Below are 25779 nucleotides of genomic sequence, written 5' to 3' on the forward strand. Positions count from 1 at the left end.
TCATAATTTTTCATACATCAGGACCAAATCCTGCTGGCACTGAATTTGATGGAGAAAAACAACAACAAAAAAAACCTTGCTGACTTCCAGTGGCCTCTAGTCTATAATCTTTATTTGCTGCATTAAAAGAATTTAAAAGCCTCCCTTGTACACAATAAACTGTACATGGCATATTCTACAGTTTCGTGTCAGACTGGCATAATTGTGAAATACTAGCAGTTTTTTCAGTTTGTAAAAGCCCCAGACATCTAAATTAATCTTTCCATCCCTGTCCTTGTCCCAAAACGTCAAGCAGATTTTTCATCCCTTTTCATCCCTTTTCTCTGTTTTGTCTGTTTTCAACCTGAGCCTTAAGAAACAAAACAATGCAGCAAGCTGAATGACAGGTGCCGGTGTTCCCATAGTGTTTCCTGGTGGGGGGGGAAAAAAATAATGAAACGAGAAAAGAACAAACTAAAATGCTTTCCTTCCAAGTCGATTCAGCATGAGCTGTTTCTGAGCAGTATGGACATGGGCTAGTCCACACCAGTTTGTCTGGAGCCAGGATTTGCTTGTTGCAAGGTTGCAGTGTAGATGTTCCCTTTGGGACGAGTCCTGATCTCTTGTATATAGGTTTCCAACGATGTAGCGGTTACTTCAGTGGAGTTACTTGTTGCAGAGTGACAGAATTTCAATGGCGATGGTGTTTTTGGGGAAATCTGATGTCCTAGAACAGGACTGTGTTTGGGGGAATTTGTGACGTACCTCAAGAGCATCACACTATGGAGACATCCTTGTGTGAGTACCTCATCTTTCAGTGGAGACCTCTAGGGATCATATTTATGTGAAGTTATGGAAGGGAGTAGATTTGCAGAGAAGTAAGAGGGAGTGTGGCCAGCACTTTACAAACTGAATGAACTTAGCTACTCTAAGACTCCCCAGGAGAAATGATGATCGGTTGTTTGGATTGCTGAAAGTCTCACCAGACTTCCTGTGCTGGACTTCATGTACCTGGAGCAGAACTGGCATTACCCCATCATCACCCCTGTAGCCCTTTCTTACTTCTCCAACACTTACACTGCACTTCTATGCCAAAAGCTTCACCTGTGTCCTTTACACATTTAACTCATACAGACTAACCATGTTAACAAAATTCACTCCCATATTGATTTAATCTCCTTCACCTCCTTCCCCCTCTGCACCGATCCTGCTGAAATTAAAACGTACTAGCATCACTTGTTGCCAGCCTTGTTACTCCATCACACGGCAATGCTGTGGCTGCCTCTGGATCAGCAGTATCCTATTTCCGCTCCCTGAATGCAACCGTTCGGCCAGCAGGGACGAGTGCTGCATGAGAGCTAATCTCTTTGCTGTTGCGATTTCCCCACCGCCCCCTCCTTGGCCCTTATGGATTACTGGTGAAACTCACTTGTACAGTTTGGATGTTTGATAGATAAAGCACGTATAAAAAAAAAGGAAAAAAAATATAAATACAGAAATCTCAACACTGTGCATTCAGTGTCTTTTCTTTCTAGCTTAAAAGAAGGAAGGTAAATAATGTCAAGTCAATGAATATCAGATATATTTTTTGACTGTACATTACAGTGAAGTGTAATCTTTTTTTTACAACTGCGAGTCCATCTTATTTATTCTTGTAAATGTTCCCAGACAATGTTTGTAATATGGGCTGTGTTGCAAATCCATAAAATAAATCTGTGATCTGAGATTAATGTTTTACTAAGAGACTCTTGTACTTGTGCCTTTTCTTTGCACCTGGAGGGGACAATTTATTGCAAGTAATACCATCAGAAATGGTGGAGTGATTGCATGGAAGAACCAAGACCAGCCTCTTGTCACATCGATGGGCAGATAGCTTTACTTGATTCTAATTCAGAAGTAGCTCAACAGCAGCAAAGAGAATTCACTGGACAGTTCAATCCAGCTGAAAATTTTGAGTCTGTCCTCTTAGATAACCTAAGTATGTGAGCTAAGTATTTTTAAAAATACTGGTCTTAACTGCATGAGAGCCAAGCATATTTTTGCAAAGCTTTCTTACTAATAGGTTTTAGTGCATTATTTCCTTGCTTATTCAAGTGCTGAAAGACATTGCTAATAGGATAGTGAGATTTTTCCAGTGTTTTCTATAGGTGGATGCACACATGCCAAACCTGAATTTAGGATTTGTGTGTCAGTAGTCAATAGTTCCACACATTTACCAGCAGGCTGCCATCTTCTGGCCTTCCAGCCTTGTTTATCAGCACGTACATATGATGGCACCTTGCCATCTGATTGAGTTAGTACAAAGTAGTAGACAGGAAAGTAGACAGGACTCACGTATTTGGAAGACAACTTTTTTTTCCCGAAATACAAGCACAAGAGTGCATTGAGATTCACAGCTTGAAGCAGGAGCATCATGTCTTGCTACACTCTAGCTTCAGTAATACAACCCCAATGATAGGAGCTAATCTCTTTTGCATTGGTAATTAACCTTACTAAAAAAAAAAAAAAAAAAGGCATCTGAACAAGAATGATATCGCTCCTATTTTTCTTAAAGTGTGATGAAGTTACCTTGGAAGCATATTTTCTCTTTCTTTTGTGCATATCTTAGCTATTTTCTTTTGAAAATATTTCTTTTAATTAGTTCTTGATTGATGTGAACAAAACTCTGTAACTGTACTAGATATGTTTAGCTCAAATGTTGCTGTTTCTTCATCAGCCTGATGCAGCAAATTCTTGCATCTTAATTATGGTTGAACATTCAGATATAACAACAATTTATTCAAAGGGTTCAGGTTAGACTGTATAAAACTCCCTGCAACTACACAGAGCTATTGGCACACTAGGGAGTCAGTTAGAAGGAAGAAGTTACTACCAAAGAAATTTCCTTGCCGCGGTGTTAGTTTGAGAGGAAACTTTGCCAGAACAGTCCTAACTGTTTAATAGAGACAGTTATATATTCATAATGATTAATTACAGTTTGCCTTGCCATAGGACGCTTCATCCAGGTTTGCAAAATGTTTTACTGACACTGGATGTTAAGACTGGTTTGCATTTATGGAAGGTAGACAGCAGATAAAGCTCTGCAAGATTCCAGGCAGTCGTAGTCCTACAATGATACATGCTGAAGTGCCAGATTTTGGAAACAAATACTCATTCACATTTCTCTTGTTGTCTACCCAGCATTGTTCACCCAAAGATATCAGTGGGTTAAAGGTGGTGTTGGACCACAGGTATAGAAGTCTGAAACCCCAGGGGTTCAAAGTGCTTTGCCTCCTGTTCCTCAATATTGCTGCTACCGACACAAGCTGAGAGGTGTGAATGCAGTAGAGGTTTTACCAACATCAGTCACTGTCTTAAAACATCAGTTTCTACTTTTCTATCCATCCCCATGATAACCAGTATCTTCCTACTGATACTACTTCAAGTTCGGTCAAGTTTGACAGGTTCTCTTCACCTAAGCTGAAGATCTCAGTTTCACAAATTAAACCTTCAAATTCTGTATATCATACTGAGCTGAATATGCAGCTGTTGTTTAATAGCAGATGTTAAAAATGGGGTTTATCTCATTCAGGCATGGCTATCTACATGTTAGCTGTCCAACTCTAGAGACGGAACATAGATGATTAGCTTGACAGTGAGAAAAAGGCCTCTCCAGAGGGTTTCATCATCGATAAAGCCATGGTAAGACAACTGGACTGGATTGTCCTCTGGATGTGCCCATTTTGCTCCATTGATTATGAGTTAACTTGGTGACCAATATCAACTCGGAGAACCAGTTCTGAGATGTCTGAAATTAGATGGGATTGTTCACCCCATTAGTAGATATCTGCAAAGATATAAAGAGAAAGGGAGAAGGAAAAGGCGGGCAAACAGAGTTAATATTGCTTGTTTATTCTGGGAAATTCTTCCTCTGAACAATCTAGCTTGACCATTTCAGGTGCTCTCTCTCTTTTGACAGATTTCTACATTTGAATAATAAAGAAAACCAATTAAAAAAAATTGTGTTCTGTGTTAATTATACTTCTAAGGTGCAATTTTACAGGAACTAAACCAAACAAAAGGACTTGTGCTCTTTCTTGAAATGATTGTTTTCTGTGACCTTTCCATGCGTATTTGGGAGGACGTAACATTTGTACTAAGAGGCTATTTGTAAGTGTCTTGTAAAAGTTTATCCATAAAGTGTTAATATATGGTGTGAATCAATAGTGGCATAGCATTTATACTACAGGTCAATAGGGTTACTTAAAAGTGGAACATTTACTGATGTGTTTCTAAACACCTATAATATACTCTTTCTATCAGAAGCAATATAACATTTATTACTCCTTTATTAACACCTTGTAAATGATACACTGTTAGGATAAAGCTTAATCTGGTAAATTTTTCAGTGAAGTGGTGAAGTAGGTTTTCTTTGAATGTATAAATGGTTCCCTCCAAAATGTCTGTGAGAAAAGCCTGGCTTGCATAAACAATTCAATAAAATATGTACGACCTTACTCTTGGGGATCGGTTGGGCCAGGGGTTCCTTGCAATAATGTCCTCAGTATGCTCACATCTAGGATGAATGTTTCTTTCAAATTTCTGATGATGTTCCTGGGAGTATCCCTTGACTTAAGCTTCATGACTGAGTGCACTGAGAAGGAAGGAGAGCTTATCAGTTATTGCATGAGTTTATTACTTAGAAAACATGGAGCACTCTGTTCCACCATGGATTTTCCATCTGTTATTAGGAAAGTTATTTTGTGTTCCTCCAGCTGTATGAAGCAACGTATGGACGCCTGTAGGAGACCAGACCAGAGATCCCAGCAGCTGCACAGCCTATCTCTGATAATGGCACCCTGTGGATTCCAAGGAAAAACATGAACAACAGTAAGTTTTTAATGACCTTCTCTGATATAATGCCTGATTGTGGGACGTCACAAGTGAAAGGTGGTATCTTGATGGAGCTTTCTTCTGGTAATGCGCTGAGTTGCGTTTGAACCCACACAAGCTTTCTCCATCGATAGGATCCGTGCAGGGATTCTGACCCAACAGCAGAGCATGCCAAGAGCGCGTGCAGCAAGAATTGCCCCGAGGATGAGACGGTCCAGTTTTGTGGATCACTCTTGACAATGAACCTGCCCCATCAGTGAAGCAGGGAAATGATTGGGCATGCAACTCTGTGCACGTGTCTGTGTGCATGTATCTTCTGCCACCTCCTCCTTCTAAAAGTTGAGCGCAAATGTACTTCTAAAACATGAGTTACCGGAAGGCTTTGTTGCCAATGTTTATACAATCCAGAGCACTGACAATGAAAGAACAGGTTGTCTAGGATAGTGCTGGTGACGTGCAAAAAACCAAAATTATTGTTTATTCTGGTGCCATAGGAACTATCTTGCAGGGAAAAGTAGGCTTTAGCAAAGGAGGTAATGAGCAACCCCAATTCTCTTAGCGCCGATGTGCTCACATTGCAGGAGGGTCAGGACTGAGATGCGATTCTGTGGCTAGGCGCAAGCTCAGAGCTGGGAAATGAGAAGCAAGTGTGTTTGGGGAGGAGGGGGGAAACAACCAAATATCGCCTCTACCACAGTGCCAGAGGAGGCTGCTCCTGCACTCTTCCCAACCTTCAGTGCTTTTTGGGATTACAACAAATTTCATACAGTCTTTCTTTTCATCACTTGCTCTTCCGAGATATTTTCCAGCAGTGGGGTCTCCTGGAGCCTGTCTCCCTACAGTCTGGGAATCATCCCTCCGCCCCTGCTCAGACAAATTCCCCCAGCCTTGCCGCCTCATCACACCCGTTGTGGAAGAATAGCTGCAATAACATTCAGCAAGTAGTGAACAAATAATTAAGTCCAAGCTCAGTGTTAGCAGTAAACAAGCCAGTAGTTCTCACTGACAAACTCCTGCTGCTGCTGTTGCTCACATGAATCAGATTTGCACGTTTGGAAACTAATTTTGCAAACTGTAGCTTGGAAATTATAAGAGCAGGCTAAAAAGACCCTCTAACACAGTGGAAATATAAAGCGCTTACTGGGTTACTAGAAAAGAATAGACCTCTGTCAGTACCAGACATTGTAACAGCTTTTGGTCTGAAGCATGTTGAATAATGTCAGAATTTTGTATGCATTAGTCGGTGGAAAACAGTGCTATTTTTTCAATGCCACTTGGATTTTTTTTTTTTTAACTTCTGCTTTTCAAATAATTCTCCATACTGCATGGAACTGGGTGAGTAGTAGTGAGTTTATGCAAGCAGAGGACCACAAGGAGATCAGAGAGGAACGTTTATTCCTGGGAATCTAATCATATTTTTAGGGAGATAATTCCATCATTTCAGGATGCAATTACTTGCAGTTTGCTTCTCTTTCTTGCTCTCTGACAGACTTTTGAAAAAGGGTAGGCTTAGAAGTTATCGGTCTGAAAGCATGCTCTGAGGGATTGATAAGGACATGCTATACCTTTTGAACCTGAGGGGCAACCTCAAAAAAAAAATTGCAGACAGATTTAACTGCTTTTTGTAAGTGAAGTCACATGTAGTGGAGAGATCAAAATGAAATGTTTTCACAGGATCACAGAATAGTTGGGATTGGAAGGGACTTCTGGAGGTCTCCTGGTCCAACCCCCTGCTCAAGCAGGGTCAGCTAGAGCTGATTGCCCAGGACTGTGTCCGGTTGGGTTTTGAATATCTCCAAGGATGGAAACTCCACAGACTCTCTGGGCAACCAGTTCCGTGTTTTGCTAACATGTTCCATCCAGCATGAAATGACCAAGTATTGAAATCACTTTCTGTAGCTTTTTTCTTACCCTGTTTCTCCAGGTCTACCTGTCTTCGTTGGAGAGTACTTTTCGTTGGTTATCACTTCCTCGTGCAAAGCTGGCCCAAACCTGCCCCCCCTGGCTCAGTGGCTGGGTGAGGTAATACCACTGCTCCAGCAGCTTGGGACTCTGGAAAGGGAGACTCAGGTTCATTTGGATTAATTATCATTTTGATCTTATTGGCATTTTGCACATTCACTTCTGGGAGAAATCCAGGGTTACTTTTTCTCAGAAGTTTAACTTCTGTAACTACTGTATGTTGTGTCAGGACACATGTATGTAAATAGCTTATATGTGCTGCTTTTGGGGGGGTTATCTAGCAAGCTTGAGGCTGTATCTGTTAACTGGGGAAGGTGTTAGCTTGGGGGAATGTGTACTGCAGTGATACCTGTTGGAAGAGGTGTGTGGTGGTGGTCTTCATCACAAGACCCGCATTTTGATGTCCTGGGAATTTTCTCCCAGCTCTTTCTAAACTTTGCTGCTTCTTTTGACATCCCTCAACATGACGGTGCTGTTGCCTTTGGCAAGCTCTGCAAAGACACGGCTAATCAGACCGACAATCATTTAGTTTTGCTTACAATCTCGCTCTTCGGTCAGGGAGATTATACAGGCCTAAACCCCTTTCCTAGTTCTGCTCTATGCGGTGCCCACCACCCTGAGCATTTCCCTTGAGCTGAATCGAGTTAGGACTTCACCTTAATTTATATCATTCCTTTTGAGGAATCCTTGTGCACGAGGACGGGGCTGTGTTTGTTCATCAGCATGGTCGGAACCGTGTGCTGCGGAGCAGAGGCGGCTACTGGTGGTAAACAGAGAATTTAAATTTCCAAAAGCTTTCTTAAACCTGTTCAAATCTCTGTGCAGTATAGATAAGGCCAAGCTGTTGTATGAGCTGACACAGTGGGAACAAACTCCTGGCGTATGCACAGCAGTTACAGCATTAGAATTGTAAAGACCCTTTTTTTCTTTCTTTCTTTCTTTCTTTTTATTCAAGGTAGGAGGAAGTTTGAAAGGATGATTTGTGTTGTGTATTTTCAGTTACAAACAGAAGAAGTCGAGGGGGTTTGGAAGGGAGGCAAGGTGTCCAAGCAAACACTGACAGCCTGATCTAATCAACCTCGTTACCTCAAATGTCATCACTGCTTTCCCTCAAATACTTTTTAGGCTCAGGACCTTACAGATTTTTGTGTCCTTTAGATGAACAAAAGGAAAAACCCTCTTCCGTGGTGCAGTCCTTCCTTCTGTGAAATACTAACCTAAAATCTGGGCCTGAACTGACTTTTACCATTATCTTGGAGACAAAAATGTACAATAATCTGGAAGCCAGTGGATTTGTGTTTCTGGTTAGAGACTCGTTTGATTTGCTATGGATGGGCAACAGCAGGCAACGTGGGGTTCTGCCAGACTTTGGCACCCGTGGGTTTAGAGGCTTTGGACTTTTGGCCCCATAGCCAAGTGAGAATCTAGCAGACTTAAAAACTTTGGAAATGTCTTCCATCCAAAACAGAACCTGAGAGTATTTTAAAGGTGCAACTTTTTAGGTCTAAAACATTGTGCAACATACACGAAGCAAATATCACCAAATCATATACGCATGCTCAGCAAACACCTCCTAGCAAACTTGCGCTCTCTTTCTCTCAATTTTCCTGCTTCCCTGCTCACTCCAAAGCAGACTAATAGCAAAGATCTGAGCTATATTTAAAGCACTGCCTTTAAAATTTGAGTGCTACATTATAGCCTTGGTTACTGTAATGCTGCAGGAAAGGTTTGTATTTTCTGATTGCAAAAGTGCTACCTTAACCTGAAACTCAGGTATTAGCCATGATTCTTGAGAAATCTGAGTAAGAATTTCGTGTTAAGATGCTATAAAAAAACACTTGAAAGATTTAAGCAAAATACTGTATGTACAAAGTCAAGTGCCTTGCTCTGTGCCTGTATTCTCGAAACAAAATACTGGGATATTCCCAGCAGGGAATATATATCTATATATAGAGAGAGGGGCGTATATATCTATGTATATATGGATACTTTAAAGCACAATTATACAACATGTAATTAGACAGAAGGCACCAGAGTACCACAGTCCATGCGGCTCAGCAACCTGCCCTGCGTGCGTGTTTGGGGCTCCTACGGCCCCTGTCACTGACTGCCCTATATGTGCTATCCAGCCCCTTAATATGGAGAGACTCTTGGTTGTAGGGATGGACCTCTTAGCTCTAGTCTTGGGGAGAAATCCTGAAGCTAAATAACGGAGAGAAGATGCTGATGGCTTCTTTTGTCCCACAGCTCAGAAATCAAAACAGACATTAAAAATGAAATAATGAGCGTAATTAAAACAACAAAACTGCTTGCTCCAGGCAAAATTTTACTAACTTCAGTTTTCCTCTCTTTCAGCTCAATATATAGATTAAACTGTGACCAAAGCAGAAAATGTCATAGTTTTATTTTTACAGAATTTGAACAATAGTATTTTATAAAGGCAACAGTTTTCTTTTGTCCAGAAGGAATGAAGATTTTGGCTTCCTCCTTGAGATACGATTGCCAAGAGCTGTCCAACTACCATCTCAGCCTTACATTCCCCACAGCATATATGCTTAAGAAATATAATTCTTCTACTATTATCTGCCTGCTTTCTTTTTTGAATACACTTGCAGTTGTCGGCATAAAAAACAATTGGAGATGGGAACAATTGCTGGCTTTAAAACTTGCTGGATGACAGCTCAGCCTGACTTCTAGCCCAAGTGATCAAGGGAGGAGCTGATTCTGCCACATGTGGAAATGACTTTTCTTGTATGTGGAAATGACTTTTCTCCTGGTGTTAGCTTACTCTGCTCTGTTAGAAATATTAGACTTTGGACAAACTTGCTTTTCTTTTGTCGCCCATTGCTCTAGCTCTCTCCTAAATACAAAAGGGCTCTTGGGAAGAACATGCGGTTGTGCTGTCGCTTTGAACAGTCTCTGGATCCAGCTTATAATGATGGGAACTGCAGTGTTATATGGCCTCGGTGGGTAAGTAAGAATGACTCTTCTTGAATGATTCTTTGCTTTGAAGGCCTGGAAAGCTTCTGAAATGCCTGCTTTCAAAATCATGGCTGCCTTTTAAAATATTGGTGTTTGGTGTTGTCTGTGTATGTGCATTGGAAGGGAAAAATACTGGTGAAAATCAATTTCAAAAATCAAACAAAGGTTTCTCCCTTTCTCCCGGCTGAAAACCCAGGCTGTTTTCTCTCTATTAATTCTCCTTTGAGTCTATAGCTACCTATTACCTTGGACTGCAATACCTTCAATGGAGTTTTATAAACCTTTGCCCCTGTCACTATAAAAAGCTTCCATGTTTTTGCCAAATCTCCCTCAGAAAGATTACTTTTGCTTTGAAGATGCCAATAAAGGAAATTGCTTTCACAAGGAAGGAGGGAGGAAGACAACCCTAGACCCTTCATTTGGATTTCTTCCAATCTTAAATTTATTGGAACTCCAGAGCAATCCGAAACCTATTATAAACCCCACTGTGGGCTGAACAGCAAGGTCCCCCTGGGCAGAGCTCAGGTGTGTTTTAGTGCCCCGGCGCCTTCTTCAGCTTCTGAGCAAAAGCTGCGAGGGGGGAAAAAAAGCAACCGGCCAAGCTGTGAACCGTTTGGCAGAGGGCTGCAGCTGGCAGCGGGGTGGTGACAAGCCATCCCACCGCATGGCACGGCCTCGCTGTCAGCTGCTTGCAGGGCTGAAAACTCCCAGATGGCAAGTAGCAAACCTGGAGCTCATCTCTGTGCCCAGGTGGCCTCGTGCCATTCTCCGCTGTCTCTGGAGGGAATTTTCCTTCCTTATATATCCACAGTTTTGGGGGGTTTTTTTGGTTTGGGTTTTTTTTTCCCCCCAAATCCCTTTTGTGTAACCTTGAGAGTAGCACATTTCTCCTGACCACCTGGAGAGTGTGTATCATGGCATAAACCCAAAAAGATGAGGCAGAGAAAGGGCTGTATTCTTTATCCATGATGAGACATGCGGGAACAACACTAGGAATCTGGTTTAAATTGAAATGTAGAAATAGCCTGTTTCTCCCTTTCTTTCCTTCTCTCCCTGCTGACCCTAGGGCAGCTGCTGTTGGAGGAGGCTGCCTGGTGCACATAGCCTAGTAGACTCATGTTGAGAGCAGCACGAGTATCTTCCCAGTCCTGGGGTTTCAGATCTGAGGAAGAGGCTGCTGGAAAACTTGGGCATGAAGCAGCAGGCTGTAGTTTAAGGTAGGATGCTGGGAGCTTGCTGGGAGTGTGAGTTCCTTCCTAAGTGACTTCTCCATCAGAATTGATCAGATTTTACCAGGTGATCGGATATCCTCTGCACTATTTAGAAAAAGCTGTGGTTATCTAAATATGTGCAAGGGATATATTCTTCCCTTTCATCTTTCCAAAGCAGATCAGAGAATAGTTTAGGTTGGAAGGGACCTCTGGAGATCTCTAATCCAAGCTAAGTCTCCTGATTAAAGCAGGGCTAATTTCAAAGTTAGATCAGGTTTCTCCAGGCCTTGTCCAGTCAAGTTTTGAACTTCTCCACAGATGGAGGTTTCACAGACTTTTGGGGCACAAATTCCAGTGCTTCCCCCCTCTTGTGCATAATTTTTACGTGGGGTCAATGAGAATTTCTCTTGCTGCAACTTGTGACCGGTGCCTCTTGTCCTTTCACTGTGCATCTCAGAGAATAACCTGTCTCCATCTTCTCATTAAACTCCCTTTAGATTCCCTATAACCTCTAAATGAATCTCCCTATAAGTAAATTGTTTTCTTGGGGAGCTGACTCAGTGTTTTGATATTTGGCTCTTATTCTTCTTACCTTGTCATCTTCAAAATATGTTCTTGTTACAAATTGTTATGTCAAAGCTGACTTAATGATTGGACATCCAAAAATATATGCACCCACTCAACTTCTCTAATCTGTAATTACCTGCTCAGTGAAGTTCCGTGGAACTGCATGGCTCTGCCTTCAGGGAGCTCCTTCCAGAAGTGCTCCCTTAGGTGGTAAATTCATCAGATCTTTTGTCTTTCTGGTGTGGGATATAGTCACCCTCTTTGGAGGGTGATTGAATCAAATCACTAGTATTCAAGATTTCAGAACAAAACAGACATAACAGGGACCCAGTTCTCTCCTGATAACTTATTCTTCAATGATAATGGTGATGTCTTGGTTTTACTTGTAGTTATCAAGACACCTTTCTTCTTCATAAGCATCAAAGCAGTAGTAATTTAACTTGTCTTCCCTGAGTAATGATTTTGTCTCATACTTTTTTCAGTTACATTTATCTTCAAGGCATTGATTTCCTTCCTTTTAAAATTTTTTAAAGTTCTTTCTGCTCACACTTATTTTGAAGTGATTCTGAATGAATTATACCAGCTTTGTAATTATTTTAAATAGACACTACTTCTACATGTAGTACCAAAAAAGGTAAAAACCCTTGGCTAAACTATTCTAAATATAACTTCCCCTGCACCCTCAGCAGGTTTTTCAAAATAGTGGTTTGTTAATAGTTTCACTGAATATATTAGTTACAGTAATCGACTGCTTCCTTGTTCTGTGAAAACAGTGTTTGGTGGCTATTGAATTTAGTGATATTTAAGAGGGTGTAATGTAAAAGGATTCTCTGATTTGTCAAGAAACTTGTGCAAAACCCCGCCTAAGAAGCCCCAAGTCTAGAGGCAGTGTTTGCAGAGGTGTTTGCAGTGCATAACTTTCTGCTGTCCTCAGTCTCCCTCTATAGTGCGCGGGGTGGTGGGCCCCTTCAGGAAGAAATTCCTGCCTCCCGCCAGGCTAGACCCGTACCGCGTCAAGTCACTGGGCTCTGTGCGTAGCAGAGGTGATGGGAAACCCTGAACATTGCGTTTGGCCAAGGACCTGGCCCCCTCTGGTGCCCACAGTATTTCTGAGGGCACCACGGAGATGGTTTGGTGCATGGCTGGGGAGACTCCCCCAAAAGTAGACCTTTTTCTTAAAGACTTGATCAGGGCTAACTCCTTTGGAGACAGGGCAATAGTGCTAGCTCCTAACCTTCCTACATCGCTTGGAGTCTTGGACATGGGGATGGGGTGCCCTCGCTGGCCACAGGCACTGTGGTGGCTCGGGGCGATGCCACGTGGACCTCTGCTCCGGCCCCTCGGCCCCAGCTTGCCACTGTGCAGGCAGCGTGTGGCATCTGCGGGCTCAGAGACAGCGCGTGCATACCAGAGTCTTACTGTAGATCAGATAGTCTGATTTAATTTTCCTGGATTTCTGGGTGGAGGATTGAACCAGCAATTTACTTTACTAAATCCCTGGAAATTGCACACAGCTCTGTATGCTGCTAATCAAGGCCTGGCAGAAGAGTTGCAAAGAGGGGAAGGTGGCGGCGGCGGCTCTGCCCGCACGGATCCGCTGTGCAGCTGTTGAGCTTGCCGATGAGTCTTCCCAACAGTGAATCTGCATTCATAGCATACAACCGACTGTGCATTAAGTCAGTCCCTGCAATCAGTGGAATAATTTATTTACATAAGTTTGGTTTCCAGGACTGTGTAGCAATGTGAATGTAGCCAGATTAGATGATCTAACTTGGGACTGGAGTTCTGGCTGCTTACGGCCGGCATGCTGTGGAGTGTCAGGATTATTAGCTTGGCTATCCCATGTCACTGGAAGTCTAGACCCCACCTCGGGGACTCGGAGCTCAAGTGACCTAGAGGCTACATGTGGGTTGAATGGTCCTAGTAGAGCTTGAGAGTGGCCCAGGCCAGCTACGCAGCTACAGCAAAGATCCTCATTACATGCTGTAGGAGAAATAAGAATTGCTGTGTGAGGGTACTGGCTGCACCGAAGGGTGTCCCCAAGTCCTTTTTTGCCTCCTTCATTGCTTTGGGGTTTTTTTCATCTCTTTTAGGTTTTTTGTATTCATTCTAAATGTTTCATGGTTAATTCTGTTCAAACAGAATTTTACACGGCACAACCAGATGACCACAAAATCCCATCATTTGCGATGTAATATTCATGGTAATAATAGCTGCATCGTGTAGCTTGTGCCAGTGATGGTCCTAGCTGTCATCTTAGGAGAGGCACAGAGATGTGACAGGCACTGGGTTTTTATTCTGGTAAAAGCTATCAAAAATTTGTGTCGTGAATTCACAGCCAGTGGAGTAATTTCACAGAATTACCCGTGCGAAAACTAACCCATTCAAACCTAGAAATGAGGTATTTATAGTAAAACACAATTTGACACTTCAAGACACCTACGTAGCCCTCAGAGATTCTAAAATACCAATGTCCGATTCTTAAGTGTAGGTATCTGATGTGCAAGAAGGGCCCTGATTATGGAAAAAACTTCCAGGGAAAAATGGGCAAATTCAGAGTCTGACCAATTTGAGAAATTGCTGCAGATCCTTTCTCTTATCCAGCGCTGCGGAAAAATGAAATTTTTTTTCACCTTCACAGAAAACAAACACTCTTGTACTTACCTGACAGGGGATTCTGCATAAGCCAAAAATGACAAAGAACCAGAAACCCCGCAAGGACTTAGTGTTTGCTAATCTACTTTCTATTTCATATGTTCTGATACCATGGTGATGGGCAACAGTAGAAAGCCCTAAAAAAGAGTATAAGTGTTTTCAACAGCTTTCTCTTACTAAGTGCACTTCATGCTATCACGAGAAAGTCCTCTTGATTTTTTTTTCCTCTTTCTCCCACTTCAGATAAATTGTCTAGTACCTAAAAGGTCATTTTGAAGAACCTTGCTTTTCTGTAATTTACTGGATTTTGTAAAAACACTGAATATAAGTGACAATCTCTTGACTGTCTGTATTTAGCATCTTACTTTTAGGCTCATAAAAGAGAGCCTTTAACCATTCTCTTAAAAGGGATGGGTCGAGGGAGAGAAAGGGAGGGAGAGAATGTTGTACTGCTTTTCCTTCTGTATTTTCCATTTTCTTCCTTGAAGAAGAAAGTAAAAAAAAAAAAAAACAGAATAATTAGAGTAATGATAATAAACAAGGCTGTGAAAAGCCTTATCTTCTAAAAAATGTGTGTTGTTTCTCTCTGCAAAGAGCGTTGTAAATGAAATCCAGTGCGTCGTGTGTGAAGCTTTTCAATGGAATTGCTTTTGAATAGAGGGTGGCAAGTTTTGCCGGATTGCACTGATCTTTTCTCCCCCTCTCTTCTGAAATTAATCTTATGTCTGACTTGAGTAATTTTGGAGGTATTGGATATTTGGACATTACTTAATGGGGTTCCATTTGTTAGTACTTTTGTCTATTTAAATCCACTGCATGATCCCACTCATGACAAACTTGCAACCACAATGACTGCAGATAATTGAGAAGCGACATGCAGCACATGCAGGGCTGGCTCTCCACCTGCTCTATATAGTGGCTCCTCTGTACAGAACAGGGTTTTTCAAAGGCTAAATTTAAAATAAAAATATCACTTTCTGTTAAAGAAGCATTGTGTGTGTGCAGGATGTGCTAAGCCTCTTGCAGGAGCAAGTCTCCTACCTTGAAATTTTCCCTTTATTTTGCAGTTTTCCTCTTGTGCTCTAGATACTTTCCCTTCCTTTGGTGCTGCTGTGATGCTCAATGGCCCATTCTAATGCAATATTTATGTGCCTCCTGGCTGTGGTTTAAAAGTTTTCTTAAGATCTCTGCACTAAAGTGGATTTTTCTTATAGTCCAACAATTCTCAGTTCTGCAGCTCCTTAGGCTTGCGTAGGTAAAAATTCCAGAGCTGTACCAAAACCAGAGATCTCAATGGGTCATATCCCATTTTCAGCATCAGGTATTTGTTTGCTGTCTTTTTGCATCATTCAGTGTTGCCGGTTCCTTCTTATTTTTCAAGTGCTCAGTGGCGTGAGGAGGAGGCTGAGCATTTTTAGACTACTTGCCATGTTACTTTTTTGCGTATGTAAAGGAGCGTTATGAGACCCAGACTGAGGGTGAGGCAGGCATTGAAACCTGTGCCGGGAAGAGGAGTTGGAAAGACTGAGAAAGCAGGAAGATGGTTTCTTTAGCTCGTGTTTAACATGTGACAAATCTCCTTGGTTTTCCAGCTCTCCTACGGAGGTCCAGGAAGGCGTACAACGAGAGCTCTTAATTCCTACTCAAGATTATTCTATTTCAGATCTTCCTGAAGCACCCTATAAATTGCTTCTAAGAAAGCATGGGATCACTTGACCTTTTTGACGTTCACAATGACTGCTCCATCATCTGCTCTTCGTTATAATACCGTCTTTGATGGTTTGGTGCTTGTAGCATAATCTGCTGCTCCAGCACTCGGGGCAGCGCTCGGCTTGCTTTTAGGCCTGTCAGTGTTGGCAGGCCTGGGGAATTCTCGGGGGAAATATTGAAGATTAGACTTTAATAGACTAATCCGCACTGCAATGAAACCTTTTCATTGATTTGCAGGGACTCTGCTTTGGGCCTTCGCGTGATGCAGTTTGTGATTTGAGCAAGAGGGAATCTGTATGAATTGCAATTTGCATTTCGTCCTCGCCCGCACCCGTACGCGTGCCGAGTCCCATAACCATGGCAACAAAGCGCCAGTTATGGATTTATCCATGCCAAACCGTGCAATGTGGGGATATATCAATAACCCATTTTTACAGAAAAGGAGGTGAGAAACAGAGAGATTAAATGATTTCCCCTGATCAACACACGCAGCATAAAGCACGGGCTGAAAGAGGCAGCTCAGCCGATGTAACGGCTCGCGGCTGCCGAAAGGTGTGGTCCCTCGCCGGCCTTTCTCTGCTTCTGGCTACATACCAGCTGCGTGGCCAAGCCCTCACCGAGCCGATGGAGGTTTCTGAGCTGGCAGAGCCCCGTTGTTTTTCCTCAGTTAGTTTTATGCCATGTAGGGAGCTGCAGGACGTAACCATTTTTCCCAGCGGCAGCGAGCGGGCAGATGGCAGTGAGGTCCACCTGGGTGGGCCAGGCCAGCATCAGGAGCTGAACTGTCTTCCCCCACCCCTGTCTTCTCCAGGATTTGGACAGAAAGAGGTTTTTCTTTCCAAAAAGCATCCAGCCAGAGTAGAGAAACAGGTCAATACTGAGGCCCGGCTCTTTCACCCTCTTTGGCATCCTTCGATATGCAAAGTCTCATGCGAAAGCCTCGTAAGCCAACGTCTTGACTTAGTCCTTGCGTTACGGCGTTGCCCTGCGGAGTAATTGCTACTTACTGCTAGCGGCGCAGATCCTCTCTCGGAGCTGCCGTTGCCTCCATCGCTTGAAGCCACTCCGTCGAGGCGGCGTCAAGAAGGAGCATCTGTAACTTGAGCGCGCCGATGCCCGCGGACTCGCCCCGGGCCGGCTCCTGCGAGCACGGCTCACCTGCGCTCAGCCGTGGCGGCAAGAGGAAAACCAGCGCGTGCTCGCTGCCCCCGCACCTCCTCTCCCCTCGTTCCCCCGGGGGCGAGATGGCTCATCCTGCTGGCAGTGTCTTTCATGAGATGGCATATTTGTAATCGATTAATTCTGCTCCGGGAGCACACCCATCATTCCTGGCACCATATGGCAACTAATCTGTCCTTAAGCAGTTAATTAGGCACCATTTGTATGCACACGTCGCCCCTCGCGCGCTGAAGCGGCTGCGGTTCCTGCAGGAAGCTGTTTGTTTTGCTCTGCCTTTCTTCTGCCTTTGTGTGCAAAAAAAAAATGAGATGTTTCGTACTCATTTTGTCGTGCGCGTGCTTTTTCGAGAACAAAAGTAATGAGGTGCTCACTGAGGTGCAATGCTGGGATAGAAGATAAAAGTCCCGAAAGCACTGGGCTTGGATTTAGCAGACCGGGGGGCCAGGTTCTTCACTCGACATGTGATTACGGGGGTAATAGTTAATTTGGTAGGGTTGGGCCTCCCTGTGTACCAAGGTGGCGAAAGAGTGAGGTGCCTTGAGAGAACTGATGAGGCAAACGTGTCCAGCAAGCACTTGCGTCTTAAATGCAATTTAGTAGCGAGTGTCATTAATTTCTAAGTCTAAAAGCACTTATTGTATTTAAATCTTTAAAGATTTTAGTGCTTGGTCTTTTAAAAAAAACACATGCTATGTGTGCATTTTGGTACCCACATGTGTTTCACTGATGCTTCCAGTTCTCACTAATTATTAGTTTACTGCTCGCAGAGCTGAGCCTGATCCAGTGTACCATGTGAAGCCATTTTCTGGAGGGGGGAATGGGTCTTGTTGCAGACCACAAGTGTCGGAAAAACTTTCCAAAAAAAGAGAGAAAGAAACCCACAGATCCATCCCAGACAGGAGGCAGAATGCACGATACAGAAATTACAATACTCTTGATCTATCATTTTTTATTTATAGCTTTGCATTAGCCATTTCTGCAGTCCCCAAACCAGATGATTGCTCTATTATATCAGGCGCTTTCCAGACCATGCCATAGACATCGTCCTTACTTCGCGGTGCTCCTAATCTACATCAAAGTCCAGGGAAGTTTGAGACTGGAGTTGTTCTTGTGCTTTTGTTACGAGTGGGGAGGTACAGCAAGGTTAAATGACATGACATAGGTCATTGGCTCCAGAGGTAAAAATTGCGTCTGGGTTCTGGACTCTGCTCTCACAGGCGGCTGTGCCTGATGTCTGGATGGGAGTCTACCAATTTCAGAGAAAGAATTGCATAATGGACAATCAATACCCCGTTGGGGAAATTTTCTCCTAACTGAATGGTAGAATCAGGGAGTGAAAAGGCATGAGAAGACATTTCCGTGTTGTTCATCAGTTATCACTGCTGTTTAGTGTCCTGAAACTGAAATGGAAAATCCAGTGTCTGAGTTGGTTTGAAGACAGAAGCAGCATGTTGTTCCATTGCCTCCAACTTTGGTAAATTCCTTGTAAGTCTATGACAAATTACTAATCTGTCTGCAATTTTTCATACCTGTCTTGTATTCTATTTTGCTGTGCCTTGGTGTGATTACTGCATATTCTATCTCACAGCATCTTGTAAATGATATATCAGCCTTATTGAACGTGGTGGTACCTCCTGCATTTGATGAGCTAAGTCCATCCTTGGATACTTGCATGCGGCGATTTGTGAGCTGAGGGCAGTTGAGCGTGTGAATGCGAGGGCTGTGTTTCCTCTGCGGAGAGGGGGGCTCCTTCGGCGCAGGAGCCAGATGCTGAAGTCAGGCCCATAACTGAAATGCTCTGAATTTCCTCCAGTAAGCTGGACCTTCTCCCATACATAATGAGAGCGGTTAGGTTAGCATTTCAAATGGTTTCAGACTTTCCTCTAGTGTTTATTGTCTTCTGTTAAATTTAACGTTCTTTTTCTTTTGAAGCAAGTATACACGTACTAGCTACAAATAACGCATAGGAAAAGCAACATTGTAGTATGACTGGTTTGCTTAACCTGTCTTTGAGTTAGACTTTCCCCCAACCCCAGTCTCGTTAATCCATCTAATTTTTGTTCCCTTCCCACTGTGATTGCTTTTTTTGTGGCACGCAGTTGATAAAGGGCGTTCTGGCAATTTAACATATCACACAATTCTGTATGAATTCTTCAGCACCCTTCCAAGAAAGCCCGACCTTGTTGGCCTTAGCTTAGTGAGGAACAATATTGCCGGAGATGGGGAGGTTCAGGCAGAAAGTGTCAAAGATTTGGTACCCAGGTAGGAATGAAAGCCAGCTGCCTGCTTCAGGTTCTGCTTGGTGAGACCCAAAGCGCAGCAAGAGCAGGGGGAGCTGTGAGGGGGCTTCCCCTGAGTGTCGCTCCGCCGCTGCTCCAGAGCTCCACCTGGGTCCGGGTGCTGTTGAACCAGGTGCAGGACACATGTAGGGAGGCATTGCCCCCTTCCTCGCAGTCTTTACAGGCTGAGTAGACGAGAGAGCTAAGGAGTAGGGAGAGATGAATTGACGGGAAAATCTGCCAAGGCCAATTACTTTGAAGTTTCTAGAAGAGTGAGTTACGAATAATAGCGAGAGAAAGAACTGCAAGCTACAAACTCACGTTACAAGGTGCCTTCATGTACTAGGGACAGATAAATGAGATAGAAAGCATTTTTTACAGCTCTCATTGGAAACGTCTCCTGGCTGCTGAGAGAGCAGCCTCAGTTCGAGGATGGGCCGGGATTGCTGCCCCTTAGAGGTGCTGCGCACGCAGGCATCGCCCCGTGGCTGCCCGGCACAGGGGACTCCCTGCTCTCCGTCACTTTGGCCATCCCAGAGCACAGAGGTCCTCTGTGGAACGAACGGATGATGCTGACTGCCAGCGGTTAGCTGCTCCGGCTGACTTCCCCTTGGGAGTCTGAAGGGATGGGACCATTGTAATGTTGGCTATGGAGATAAAGCCATAAACTGTGGAAGGTGGCAAAAAGCCCTGCGTTCAAGGAGCAGAAATTTCTTGAGGCCGAGGAGGACAGCGCAAAACCAAGAAACCCTCTGTTCTGGTAGGAGACACTGTACGAAGGAGACGTGAGTGATGAAATAAGTCTTGTTTGCCGCGCTACTGCAGGGAGGAAGGAGGGAGTTAGAAGGGTTTTTTGAAGTAAATCCTTCTTCTGCCAAAAGGAAGAAGGTCACCAAGTGGAGGAAACAGTCAGATGAGATTAACATAATAACAGCTGTTTGTATACCATAGTGACATGAAGGTGAAACGGAAAGACCCGAGGCTCAAAAAAGAAGTGGAATTTGAGTGTCAATTAGGAAAAAAGGAAAAGTGAGAAAGAAGAAAAGGGAAAGAGGTGGCTGGGGGGAGGGAGCTGAGAGGCTGCTGCAACTTGAAAAAGACTTTTGAAGTACTATTGCATTAAATGAAGGAGGGCAACAAGGGGGAATATTTCACTTTGTCAGAACTTCTGAAGAACTGCGCTAATAAAGCAAGGTGAGCAGCATGGTCAAGGAGGCCAGGATGAGCAAAGAAACTGCTTTACAGTTCTGACAGATACGTGGCTCTCCACCTGCGGTGGCCCAGATGTGGGACAAAGACCTGAAATAAGAGGCAGAAGATAAGTGGTAACACAGGAAGGCTTTAAATTAAAAGGGATCAATTTCTCTGGCATAAATAAAAGTTTCTTATAACCTCAGTTCCCTGTGATTCGGCATTTCTGACCGTAAATAACTTACAAAAGTCAAAGAGATATTAGAGACATGATTGCAAGAAATGAAGGTAAATTTAAGAAAATCGATCATTGACTGGGAAGGATGGAATAAGATGATGTAACAGTTCTGTAGCTGAACAGGACTATATAGTGTATAGCCTGTGTGCAGGGCAAAATTTAGAGCACGTTGTTCCCAAAATTATGGTTCCAAGTTTCCTGAGTTCAAAGAGTCTCTGTTCACTCTATTTCTGTTAAAGGTAATATCCATTTTGTGCCAGGCTCCAAAGGGACTGGACTTCCCCAGACTCAAATAGATCAACTCTCCTGTGCTGAAGGGTAGAACGATGACACTTACGTATTAACCCGTGAGCTCGGCATGAGCAGGGATTGACCTCCGCTGTGCTACCACTTAAGTTAACCAATTTTATCTCATTTGCACATATAATTTGCTGCCAAGGTGACATTATCAAGCGTTCGTGATAAGGACATGCTGTTATAAAAAGAATAAACACAGGCTGGAAATCTGAGCTGCAGATAAGGTTGTTTGAAGGGACAATAAAACAGAAGACATAAAGATGGCTGTAGAGTAGGGCTTGGCTCTCTGATTGAGATGTCTGTAGCTCTTGTATCCATGTTGTTCAAACTGCTAGTACAATTCCAATAACTATTTTTAGAAACTTTGCTTGAGGTTTGGTTTTTTGTTTTTTGGGGTTTTTTTTTGGGGGGGGGGAATTGCCTTGTAGTTTTAAAGTTTTTTGCTCTATTTTTCCTTACTTGTTTTTATTCTTCAGATCTAGCAAAGGACCAACAGAGCTCTTGCAAGGCAGTCACTGGCTCAGGACCACATCAGACTGAGAGCGTAATCATTTTTTTAATTCTTGTACAGTAAGTTTTTTTTTAATTTAATTTTGCAACTGTAAAGGCCCTCACTATTTTGGATGAATCTTTCATACCACCAACTTTCTTATCTTTGCACTTCTTATACATCCCACCATATTCTGGGAGCTGATTTGGAAATGCTTTCGGTAGCAGTCCTGGTCTCCTCTGCTTAGATGGCTCTAGGGAGCTGCAGCTTCAGACATCCAAGTGCGGCTGATGTGGCAGCATAGAGTATTGAACAAGAATCATGCTCAGATGTATCCTAGCTCGAGGATGCCTGAAGTGTGAGCTGCTACATAACCAGTGTGTCTCCGTCCCTAAAGCACTGGTTGTGACTAAAGCTCTTTGGGCTTGCCTAAGTGAGGAAGGAATGAGCACGCTGTTTCAGCCATTTGAATTATAAAACGTAACACATTACCAGTTGTCAGCCAAGCTCTGGTAACCAGCCATATCCACATTCCTAGCCAGATGTTATTGCAAAGTAAAACGTGTTTACTTTAGCTCACTCTATATGCATTTATTTTAAAGGCCACATTTTCTTGTTGATAGTGTTGCAAAGATATATATTTTTAATAGCCTTCAGAAACCAAGCACATCTTCCAGCAGCCTCCAGGGTCCCAAATGACAGAAAGCTTCAGAGGAATTTATGCACGCTGCTCGTATTATCCCTGTGTTGTCGTGATTGGGAATGGCGTGAGGTCAAGACAAACGAACGGGAAGGCGCAGCTCCCGGGAGCTGCCAGCCTCGAACCTCCCTGAGCTGTCGCAAGGTCAGAAATCACAGCTGCTCGCTCACAACTCGTGCTCACAACAGTGGTAAGGCCCAGGCGTTCCTTCGAGGCAAATCATCCCCTGGAAGAGGGGAAAGAGAGAGGACAAGGACTAGAAAGGATAAGACTGGCCTGCCATTCTTGTATCCCTTCAAAGTATAAAAATGAATGGGGAAAAAAAATGCCTTTTTTTTTAAATGCTGAAATAAGCCCCAATAATTTTATATTTCCCCCTCATTTACAGCATTAGCTGTGAGTACTTTTAATGAGTCTTTTTATGAAAACCTCCTTTGGTGTGGGGGAAAGTTATTAAGCTTCCTACAAAGGGACTTTATGGTTTTAATTATAAACAGGTAATGGAGTCTGTGTAAAAATTACCTTTTGATTTTGCAATAAAAACCCATTTTCCCCCAAGGTAAGAACTCCATAAAGGGAGAATTATGTGGCAGGGCAATGGAGAAGTCAGCACTGAACTGAAAAGATGCCGGTACAACGGCAGCTTTCAAGGAGCCCTAGGGATCCATCGACCTTAGTCCGTGGTATCAGTCTGCTTTTTCCAGGCCAAGGGAACTGCAGAGGGTAACGTAAAGCTCTCATGGGTGCTAGGTTGCCCCGACTGTCTCACCATGTTGTGTTAGAGCAGCCTCCAGGCTGCTTTAGCTTTGGTTGTTAATAGTCACCTTAAGGACTCCCCCAAAAAATCCCAGCTGTATACTGGTGCATAATGTAGGATGTAGTGTCTCTGCTTATTTCCTTGGAGCTGTGCTGTGATCTGCCATGGCTTGAGAAGATTCCCTTTTTTCTGGTTAGTCTTCCTCAAGTTACTTATACTGGCTTCCTCGCTGGGCTTTGTCCACACTGCAGCAGAAATCACCTGTGCCCCAACCATGGATAAGGCGCTATTGGAAAAGCTTTCTCTTCCAATGTCTTCTTCCCTTCCTCTTGCCGAAGGACCTGCTGGCTCAATACCAAGCTGTCTTCGGAGCCCCACGCTACCTGTGAAACCCCTGCAAGAGCTGGTTGATTACTGGTAAAATGAATCATTGCTACGGTAACTTGCCCTTCGTATGCCCAACATATTTGCCTTCTTTGTGACCCCTTTCCTCTCCATCCTTGCCATGGCTTTGACCCTGTTGCACTCAGCGGTGCTCTGGAGAGCCTCTGTGTTTGAAACACCTGGAGAAAGGAAGGAAGAAAGAGCTGCCCTAAAATATCTTTAGGGAATGAGGTTTCTCCTCTTCAGACACAGTGCCCCGCAGGAGACGGGGAAGTGTATTCTTCTCCTGCGTTATTCCTAGTGCAGTATTAGAGTATAAAATTTCTTCTACTCCAGTTGTTCTGCTGGAGGCAGAGGCCACCACAAAGGAAGGACTTTTCCGTCAGCGCTGGTGCTGGGGAGGTCGATCAATGTTTGAGCAGCAAGTGCAGCCGAGACCCGTAGCCGCAGCCTCCCCTCTGTTCCTTATCTTGAACGGAAAATGCTGGCTTGCCTCCCGAGATGGAGTGCATGCTGCTTCTGATTTTTAGAGGGAAAATTTTCTTGGCAGTAAGACCTCAGCTGGTGTTCAGCTCTGAACTCAGCCGTGCCCATGCTGCAGATCTCTGAGGGGACCTTGAGCGAGTCGCTTAATTTTGCTTTGCCTCTCCGTTCGCCCATCTTCCTTCCTTCTGCTCTTCCTTCCTGCCCGCGAGGTGGGAAATTCCGTGATGAACAGGTTGTCTTTTAGCATAAGGTCAAATGATCGAGAGGGACTGAGATCCTGTGACTTAGTGAGTTAATAATGTCACTCGTCCATCAGCAAGAACTGACTGAAGGCGCACTTGGCTTGCTCATGCGAAGAAGTAAAGTATATTATTTTAAAGCACCATAAACAGCGTCACTGCAGCCAGATGGCTACTCTGCTTGACATAAGGGACGGAGGAGGACTGAAGACCAGCAGTTCCCTGATGAACCAGCCAGGCAGCTGGAAACGGGCCACAGGGTGACCCTTACGGGGAGACCTGCCAGCGCCGCGCGAGCCGTGGCCTTCAACCCCGCTGCTGGCACGTGTGGCAGCATCACGAGGCCTCGGGCTCCTCCCTGGCCTCCGGGTGTTACCGTGACCCTCGCCCACATCGGCCGCCTGCTCCATCCCCTGGAATAGCTGGTTATTTGACTAAGTTAATATACAGTCGGTCACTATAAGTTTCAATTGGCCTCTTTGAGCTGCGAGATTGAGAGAGAGAAATAAGTGAGGAGGGGAAAAAGCAGCCGAACGTTACAGCCTGTAATTTGTTGTCTTTTTGTTCTCCCTGTATATCATTTGTAACGATATATAGACTGTAATGGCTCATCTGTATTCCTCTAATCATTAATGAGGTGCCTTTTCATGCCCTAAAGTTAATGTCATAAAAGTAAAGTGTGTTTTCTACTGCGGGTCCATTCGAGTTCTTTATACAAATGTCGTAGTGCCCTTCCTAATGTATTTGCTATAAATCTTGACAGCATTATTTGTTTTGTTTTTCTATCTAAATGCACTGTTGAGTGAAAACAGCCTCATTATCTCTCTATTTTTAAAGAGAGTTCAGTGTCTTTGAAAGGTGCTATATTAACAGCCCTGGAGATAGAAGTCCCTATACATACAGAAGAGGCGCAGCACGAGCAGACAAATTGACCCTCCTCCTTCCTCCTTGCTGTTGTACTTTAAGTGATAAGTGGTGCCTTACTTATCTGTCCCGGACTCCTAAAGAGTAGCCTTACTTGCACCTTGGCTTTTCACTTGCTAATAGCAATGCCAGATGAAAGATTTTATGAAATCTAGGGAGCCACAAATTTGCTTTTTGCAAACTTATTTGCCTCTTGTCTGACTGAGAGAGTTCACTTGTAGCAAGCTGAGCCTTGTACTGTCATTTGTAATAATCATATTCGTCACAGTATTATCTAACAGTTAATTGAGTCTGGATCCCCGCTGTACTAGACTCCCTTCTAGGTTTTTTGAGGTTTTACTCCCACAGTATTTCTCTACATGTCTCTAATGCTTCCTTGCTTTCCCGCATTTTGCTGTTACAGTCTGCAGCAAGCTACAGTCCCACCAGTCACTATCCATAACCTTACTGCAACTTGCAGGAAATTCTTCGGGTCACATTCTTCAGTGTGTGCACAAGGCAGCCCGAGTGGCTGTGATACAGATAGTGCTTCAGTCAGCTGAAGTTTCACTGCAACTGTCTTGAATGAGGTTGTACAATTTGGTTTCATGGAGGTTTAACTCAGCTCATGGAAGTATTTTAAATCGTACCAGGAAAGTAAGGTGGGTTACACCAAATTTATTCTAAGATCTAGCCCA

This window comes from Apteryx mantelli, chromosome 18, assembly GCF_036417845.1.
Source record: "Apteryx mantelli isolate bAptMan1 chromosome 18, bAptMan1.hap1, whole genome shotgun sequence".
Taxonomy (NCBI): Eukaryota; Metazoa; Chordata; class Aves; order Apterygiformes; family Apterygidae; genus Apteryx; species Apteryx mantelli.